Below are 9558 nucleotides of genomic sequence, written 5' to 3' on the forward strand. Positions count from 1 at the left end.
CCTGTCCCTTTCTCTTGGTTTTATGCACCTTTTCAGATTTAATACTTTCATGTTGTCAAACTCTATAATGCGCACACACCTTCCTCTTTCATGCCATCCTCTATTTTAGCCTTAAATATTCAGTTAAGTATATAAAGCCATCATCACCATCTGTCTTGTCTTTCTCCCTGAGGTTTCTCATGTATCTTGCAGCTGGAGTTGAGGATGCTCACCTTTTAGGAGTTCCCATAGGATGACTCATGAGAGAAGCTTGCCGTGTGTTCTTAGATGTCAACTTGCTATTTGTAGGAGCAGGGGGTGTAGCACGGTGGTGCAGCACTTCCTGGCAACACACACTGTCCTAGCTTTTGGTCTCTAACCCTGCAAAGAGTAAATAGATAACGAAGTTCTTCTTGAGGCATGACGCTAGATTACTTTAACTAGCAATGACAACCTGGGTGGATTCGTTGCTTTTTTTATTGCTGTGACAATATACCTGACAAAAGCAATTTAAAGAAGGTTTTACTTGGCCTCGTGAGAGGACTATGTGTCATGGCAGGAATGTCACGGGGGTAGGAGCATGGAGCAGCTGGGATGTTGCCTTGGTAGTCTGAAAAGAGAGAGGGATGGATGAGTTCCTCAGCTTGCCTTCCTTACATTGTATTCTTTCCAGGACCCCAGCCCATGGGTAGTGAGTGCCATCCTCATCCACAGGGAGTCGCTTCTCCTTGGTTAAACACTCATGATTCACACATGCCTACAAGGTTTGTTTCCTAGGCAGTTCCACATCTAGCCAAGCTGACAGTGAGGATGAGCCTCCATTGTTCTATCTTGCTCTCATCTAATGTTAGAGTCAGCTTTGTCTATTGTCTACATGGTGGAATTATGTTCCTTTGTGCTTCTCATCCCTGCACCTAATTTTGATGTTTGCTTTGTGGCCATAGGGACATTTGTCTTTAATGTTTGAAGTCTAGTTGCTTTCTGGGCTAAGATCTTAAGATATATTAGTTTTCCAGTGACCAGTAGGTCCTTGCCAATGACCAGAACCATTTTTAATTTCTGGAAAGTTCTATGTGGTAGGCTTTGTCACTTTTTTTCCCTTGGAAGAGCCTAATGACATGCCTTGAACTTAACTTCTGTGCCTGCAAGGCACTTTAACTACTGTTCCCTGACCCTGTTTATGTCATCTCTGTCCTTTTTCTCCTGGTTATTTTTCTATCTTTCTTTTGTACAATATTTACTAAATCTCTATTTAAATATATTACCCCAGGCAGATTGTGAGTTTGTCTCTATTTCTGATATGATAGTACTTTATATTTCCTTTTTTTTCCTGAGTTCAAAAAAGCTCTCATCCAGCTTTTTGTCTCTTTCCCATTTTGTTTATTCTTAGTTTTTGAAATTTCTGATACCCTGAAGTGCTTGTATGAAGGTATTAATTCTCCTTGGAGAATTGTGTTATTTTGTTCTATTTCTGTTTCCTTCTTGTGGGTGGATTCACCAGCAAAGTGCTTTGATTTAGATTTTCTGCTTATTCTCACATTTGCTCTGTGAAGATGAAGACTCTTCTTATTACTCGCGCTGAGGTCACTTGGAGGGTGTCATGGACTTAGGGGTTAAGAAAGACTTCAGTCACTATACCAAAGTATAGCTGCTGATGTATTTGTGGAGGGGCAGAGAGTTCAAAGGACCGTGTGTCTTCCAGAATTTGCAATTCATTTTTGTTAAGGACTCTAAATTTTTGCATGTATTCTTTCCCTCTTCTCCATCTATATTATTCACTTTACTCAATGCCATAATGAAATGCCTCCTGCAAAGCACCCTTAAGAAGAAGGAAAGAGAGAGTGGCTTATGGTTTGAAGAGATACAGTCCATCATGGTGGGTAGACATAGCAGTGGGAGTATGAGGCATCGGGGGGGGGGCAGTACCCGGTTGGCAGCTTGCAACTTTGTTTTTTAGTCAATCTAAGACTCTACCCTGGGTAAATTTTCCTCTCAGTTAAATCTCTCTAAAAAGGTCCTCACAGACTCGCTCAGAGATGTATCTCTTAGATGAGTCTAAACCCACTCAAGCTGACAATGGAGATGAACCACCAGACCTTGTCTCTGTGAGCCTTCTTGTCCTTGCCTTGCACTTTTTATCCCACAGCGGTGTCTTGGTCCCACTCTGGACCAAAGATCTCTAGTGATCTGAGACGATCATCTGGGAATGGTCATATCCCAGGTGAGATTTCAGTTTCTATGTCACTAACTTTAGGACCATTCTGGCCTTCTTGTTTCTTTCCCTCTTTTGTGGCTTTGTCCAAATTCTACTTGACTTCCACTTCCACTCCAAAAGCACAAAACAGAACCAAGCAAAAACTACCTCCACTACAATAGTCATTATAGCATTTATTTTTTAAAAACTTATGCTTGATGTTTTGTGTATGTGTAAAAGTGGGTTCAAGAGTCCTGTGTGTTTGCCTGTGTAGAGACCTTGGATGGCTCTTGGATGTCTTCATTTATTGTTTTCCATTATGTCTTTCTGAGACAGGGTCACTCACCAAACCCAAACCCCACTAGCTGGCTAGGCTGATAGCTAGAGAAGCCACAGGGTCTCTCTGTCTCCTTTACCCCTGTTGCTAGGGTCACAGGAGCATATTATCTTGTCCAGCTATATGGGTGTACATATAGCTTACGTGGCAGACACTTTACCGACTGAGATATGCCCCTCCAACAAACGAGCATCCTGTGATTAACTTTATGTGGAAGTTTTATGTCATCTGCAGTCTGTGGTGCTTTTTGTATGTGCTAAATAGCAACATGATCTCTTTTTCTTTCCTGAAGATATGCAGAAAGATTTGAAACTAACATCCAGTCCAGTACATTTGCAGCTAGCTAGAAATGCTACAAGGACATCTGCATGGGATTGAAGAACATGCTCTGGCCTGAACATTCCCAGGTCAAGGGTAGGAAGCTAGAAGCGTCATAGATATCATAGAGAAAGAATAGAGCATATTTTAATACATTTACACAGTGGCACTTGATTTGAAGCACTAACGATACACAATGGATCAGCAGCAGCTAGATGGTAGACGCCCTCCACACTGGGCCTTAAAGCTAAATACAAGGCAATAACAGAGTGGGGCTCTGCATAAATGAAATGGCAGGGCAGAAGAAACTGATGTGTGGTCACATAAAACAGAAAATGGTCTGCTTCAGGCTGAGGTGGTGGCTGGGTAAGCTGGATGCCAAGGGGTTTGAGGAACATTTGAGGGCAGCAGACATGATGCTTATCTTGATTGACAAGGTAGATGCATGGATGGATGCTTTGCCAGTGCTAGTCACTGAGGTGAGGTGTACCTTATCATAAAAAAAATCTCAGCTCAAGATCAGTTTTACAGAAAAGCAAAGATAGATGGGTGGTGGTTGCTGCCAAGCTGGTGGGATGAGTTCTGTTCCTGAGACTCACAGGGTAGAGAAGGCAACTTACTCTCTCATGTTGTCCTTTGACCTATACACATATGCCAGGGTACGTTCACACCCACCACAACAAGCACTCAAAATTAAACAAATAAAATAAAATTTTTAAAAGGTCAATATGTCTTCAGAAAACTTCAAAACTAGGAGTATTCAGGGAGTTTTGTCCCAAATGTGACCCTGGGTCTATGGAATTGAGATAAGGTGCCTCAATTTAGGACTTAGTCCTCTTCCCTCAAGCAGAGTTACAGGTCCACAATAGAGCTTCCTGGACACACAACACATCCTCCTCTCCAATGGATCCTCTTCCTGAGGCCATCTTTTCTAGAATGGAGTGCTGTCCTGCAGGCAGCTGTGGCAGATGCTAGGTCCCTCAAGACCAGCCTTCAGCCTTCACCATCTGGATCATAGAGAACTTTCACTGAAAGTAAATGTACAGAAAACATGATCACAGACACCTCAGATTGTTTCAACTTGATGGTCATCTTTCTGCTACCAAAGTAGACAATGGGAAGTGAGCCCCAAAGCATTTCTGAATGTACACGTGGCAGAGAGTGTTAAAGGGTATAATAGAACCCAGAAACACCTCCACATATCCTGAAATATTTATCTTACTGTTGAATTTTGGAAGTCAAGAGATGAATAAAAATGGTGTACCCCAGCATGAAATCTGTGGGATGGAAGCCTCATGGTGAGTGCCAATCCTTCTGCCTACAGCTCTGATAAGGATAAGAAGCCTTGAGAGAGTCTCAGGTCATGAGCTAGTGTTTTTATCAACTCTGGAAGTAACAATCAGAATGCCATCACCAACAGTAGACAGGAAATGAGAGTGGGCAAAATGCCATGTCTCTAAATCTCTCCTTCCAGAAGCATGAGGCTCTCATCTGTGAGTTAAACTTTAACACGGGGAAGCAGGCTTGGCTTATCAGGTCTCTGACTTCAAACCACAGAAGGCTCCATTGTGAAGCAAACAATGAAGATGAATGAAGATGCCTACCTAAAGGTGAGTGAGCACCTAGGTCTCATCAATTCCCTGCTTGATTTGAGTGAAGGTAAGTTTAAAACATGTATAACACAGAGATGTGTTTAATTCTATTAAAACAAATTTCACTTCACGCCCATTATTTCTAGTCCATCTGTCCATAGGAGGAAAAACTTATGTTAGTGTCAATATTGATAGAGGTTGTCATTAGGAAGTGAGATTGACATCATTTAACTGTCTGTACCCTTAGAAGTTTGTGATTAGGTCCCCAGCATCAGACAGAAGCGTTCTTATTACCCAGAATCCTGGGTTGCATTCTACTAAACAAAGACGGAGTGTAAAGGCTCCCTGCCTGTGTTAAAAAGTCTTTACCTGCAAGCACAAGGGATACACAATGCTTGGGCTTTTGGAGAATGCAGCTAAACCAGCATGGAGTTATAGCCATAATGGCTGTGTAAGAGACATAGCGATATGACAGAAGCTGTACCGCTAGTGACAGAGAATATTAATGACACAAGAAAAAAAGAGAAGATGCTGGAGTGGCATCACTGACACTTTGAACTTAAAAGGTGGGTTCCCACTGCCTGGCTAGTACTGGTCCTGGAGCTGGAGGAGAGGCTGTGTAGAAAGTGATACTGCATTATTGTCAAACTCAGAGTATTTATTTACAAGATGGTGTCTTCCTGCAGGGTAAAGTGATGTATCTAGGGATGTATCAGTAGGAACCACAGATAGAATAGCCAACCAGAAGCAAATGAGTAGACAGCAAAGGAGCCAGCCTTGTCTTCACCAACCAATCATCTCAAGCCAGCAATTCTTTCAGTTGACTCAAGAGAACCTGGGAAACTTCTACTCACTCTTCTGACACAGGACCAATAATGGACCACAGTGAATGACAGTAGCATGGCTCTAGCCCACTCTGGCCTTGGGATAGGAGCTGTGCTCCTGCATACATCTCAGATGGCATAGGAACAACTTCTGTTCTTACCTTGCAAAGTCCAGACTTTACTCATTATTCAAAGGTGACCTCTTTCTCTCCCTAAAGTAGAGGGTCCTTTCTTACTACTATCTGTCCTCATATCCATGTTTTCCTTGACACTGTCCACTCTGAGGTAGATGCCCATCAGACTCAGATATAAATCCTAAACTCTCAGAGCCCTCAAAATTAGGAAAGATAATCTCCAGGGAGACTTATGAAAGCCACATAGTAGGAGGTGAGAACAGAGGTGTCACCTAGAAAGAAGGAGGCAGAGCAGGAGGCAGAACTACAGAATCCCTCTTTCCAGGCTCCTGTCACCAGCTGGTTCACTGGAGCTGAGAAAACAGACAGGGAGGCTTGGGGGCTCCATCAAGTTAGTCTAAAATTGTTTTTCAAGAAAAAGGGATGAAGAAACCCAATGACAAAGAAAACCAACTCCAAACAGGTGAGTCTTCCTAAAGACAATGTGTCTCTGGGGATGCTGGACAGGGTCTCCTGGTGTCCCTGGCTGAAGGTGGCTGAAGGAAAAAGCTATCATCTATCCAATAAGTGGGATCAATGTAAAGTCACATAGGACAAGGAACTGAACAGGAGAGGGGGGGGAGGGAGGGAGGGAGGGCAGGGGCTGGGTTTCTTCTACTGCTCAGAGCTCAGGAGCAGGGACTGAAGGACTTGGAACTCCTAAGTGAAGGGGGTTGGCCTATGCTTTCCAGGAAGTTCAAGCTCTTGAAATCCTGGTTTTGCTAATCATGCAATGAAAGAAGGAAGGATGAAGGAAAGGAGGGAGGGAGGAAGGGATGCACAAGAGAGAGCACATTGTTTCATTCACCTGCAAACACAAGTGCTAATCAAATAACTGGATCTAACATGTTCATGAGGAAAAGGTCCAGGGAAACACTGTCTGAGGCCCCAGAATCACATGTGACCCCAGACTGGTATTGCTTGGGCCTTCAATATTGGAACTGTGGAGAACTGTCCATCTGAACAACTGAACCCTTTCACTCTATGAAAATGGTAGCGTAAAAGTGAAGCCAAACACCAGAAGGGGAATTCCTTACAATCTGCTCCATGTATCTATGTAGTGCTTATGCTGGATTCTAGCCATGGGGGTTGGTCTGTGCCATGAGCATAGCTTATGGTAGAGCTTTCTGTGACCAGGAACAAAGTATCCCCAAAGCATCTGAAGTTTATGGTCAAGTTGATAGTCCACTTAGTATTCTGTCTTTGTCTTGAGTGACTGTCCATATTCCTCAGTTACATAGAGGACAGGAAGCGTGCACTCGCTAGATGCAAGCAGATACAGTAACACATGGTGTTTGCAGAAGTGGGGTCAGCACACAGCACCGTTAGTGGACAGAATGTGGGTCATGTTCTACTGTGAAGTATCTCTAAAAATATAAAAACACATGGTCAGAACTGGATGGAAGTCTCAGTGATTAAGAGTGTTTACTGATTTTCTAAAGGATATGAGTTTATTTCCCAGCACCCACACTGGACAGCTCACAACTATGTGTAACTCTAGCTCTAGGGGATCCGGCAACCCTCTTCTGGTCTCCTCAGACACTACACTCACATGGTATATACTCAGACAGATACTACACATAAATAAAACCAAAACTTTAAAGCGCCATTTTAAAAAGAAAAGTCTGGTCTTGCTTTGTGGGTCTAGTCATGTTACCCAGAATGAATTATAAATTAAAATCTCAATGGGAATGAAATCAGAGAATTGTATTTCTGCTCGATACTGTTTTCAAAGCTCAGAACCCAAGGCTTTGTGGACTGAGGAGAAACAGCTGTGAACAAATGTTCTCTACACACAAAATCTGCTCTTGGCCTTGCATGCTGTTACTGGGCTGCACAGGAAGAATAATTATTCAGCTTCTTCAAGCCTGAGTCAGTAAATATGGTTAATTCCCCTTACTTCAGAATGCAACCATTCAGGGTCATGAAGGTCAACCCTGGCCTCATCAGTCAGGACTAAGTCACATATGTGTCTGTGTATGGGCAGGAGTTTGCAGAATCCATATCAGCCATGTTAGTGCCTGGGGCAGTGGGCTCAGTGAGGGCCAATCAGGTTTGTTTCCAGTCATGATCCTCAGACCCTGGGGATTATGGAAAGTGACAACAAATGAAGCCTGAGGGGGAACAACTGTCCTTTTGAAGGTACAAATGCATATGAATTGGGTGGAAACTGCACTTGAACTTTGCAGAGTTGATCTTTTCCTAAGCTAGCAATGTGTGCTAAAGTACTCTCTCATGTTTTTAATTAATTTGTAAGACCTCATTCACAGTAATTAGTTCCATCCTGCTCTCTTCATCTACATGTGTCATTATGATCCATTTCCAGTTCTGTTCTCCCTATTCTCCTGCCAGCATGCCTACCTACTCCCTCCCGTGGCTCCTCCAGTTAGTCCTCTGCTTCTGATTTATCCTACTCCCAGCATACCCCTGAAGACCTCTTCCTTCATGCTGATGGTCCTCTTTGTAGTTCCATGGCCTATATACATATGCAAGCACACACTCACATGCATGCACACATATTAGTCTTTCTGAGTCTGCCTCATTTCGCTTGTTTCACCTGTTTTCCTGCAGTGTCATGGTTTTGTTTTCTACATGTGTATATGTACCACAACTTCATCCCGCAGATGTTGATGGCCATCTAGGCTGGTTCCTCTTCCTAGCTATTATAAACAGTGTCTCTGCTTGGTGCACGAATGCACAGGTGTCTTCTTGGTATGTTCTGTTAGTGTGTACCCCAATGAGGCACAGTTGGGTTACATGCTAGTTCTCTTTTTCATTTTTCGTTTTTTGTTTTGGTTTTGGTTTTGGTTTGGAGGAGCCTCCATACGGTTTTCCACAGTGGTCGCACAATTTTACACTCCCACTGAGGTTGAATGCAGACTTCCCTTTCCCACACAGCAAATGCTTTTAATCCATTAAAAAAATAACTCATAGCATTTTCATTTTATGTGACATTTTTCTTATGTAACCTTGCCATAAGTCAAGACATGTCTCATCTTGACTAAAGGAACCTCCACAGACCTGTCTGCTTCTGTTTTATAGAGGAGCACAGAGACTTGTCATACAGAACCAACTGTCCTGTCTCTGGTGACTATGGAAGTTGAGTGGTTCTAGGCTCCGGGATGACCTCCTGTGTTCTCCAGTCTGAGAAACAGAACGAATGTTGTGAAGCTCGGTCTTAAGGCAGAGCACATGAGCTGACACAGCTCAGGCCGATGGGAGCAGATCAGTCAAGTTCTTCCTTCTTCCATTTGTTCCCAGACCTTCAGCAAGTTGCATAAGATGCCCTTGGTGAGGCAGGATAGCCTGTCCTGCTACAGATCCTGCTCTTCTCATCTGGAGACATGCTTACACACAGAGCTGGTCCTTAACCTGGGCCCCCTCCTCCACTTGTGCACATATAGTAAACCTCCAACATGGTGGGCCATTTTCTTTCCCATCTTCCTCTTCTCCAAGCCAGGCTGGCCTTCCTGAGCTTGCTCTGCGACCTCTCGTCATCAGGATGTTGGTTCTCTACCAGCACCAACTGTTACTTCAGCGTCCCCTCCAGGTTGTCACAAGTTCAGAATGATAGTTTCTGCCATGGGTGATGAGATTAGGAAACCTTTAGCTTGTGGTCTGTAGCAGCAGCATCCTTAGGAAACAAGAGATAAAGATCCTGGGGAAGGTATCTTGCCAGCCACCAGTGTGTCTTGTCCTCATTTTGCTAGTAAATTTGCCCTGGACAAGTCTAGTCATCTCCCTGTGTCTCAGTTTCCCCAAATGAAGATTAGGTCTGTCATCCATGGCATATGGCCAACAGGGCCATGCCCTGTTGGCAGCAGAGAGTTTCTGCTCTTCACTGGATGGGTGGCTTTGGGTTACTGGTCATTGTTACCAATGGTCTATGAGAAGAAACAGTTTTTCTCATCAAAGAGAGGTTGTCAGAGTAGTCCTGCTCTCCTATGTCCTCCTGATTGTGGCCTAGGCACCTCACCAGCAGTAAGGACACAAAGCATATACTAACTCACTATTGACATGCAGAATGTGTAAAAAATAAACTGGTGCTTGGAATCCTGATCTCTCTGGGATGCTTGTTACTGCAATATGCCCTAGATTTCCCTGACCATTACACCTTATCACCATGGTGATGGAGGAGAAT

This window comes from Rattus norvegicus, chromosome 1 (genome assembly GCF_021556685.1).
Source record: "Rattus norvegicus strain SHRSP/BbbUtx chromosome 1, alternate assembly SHRSP_T2T, whole genome shotgun sequence".
Taxonomy (NCBI): Eukaryota; Metazoa; Chordata; class Mammalia; order Rodentia; family Muridae; genus Rattus; species Rattus norvegicus.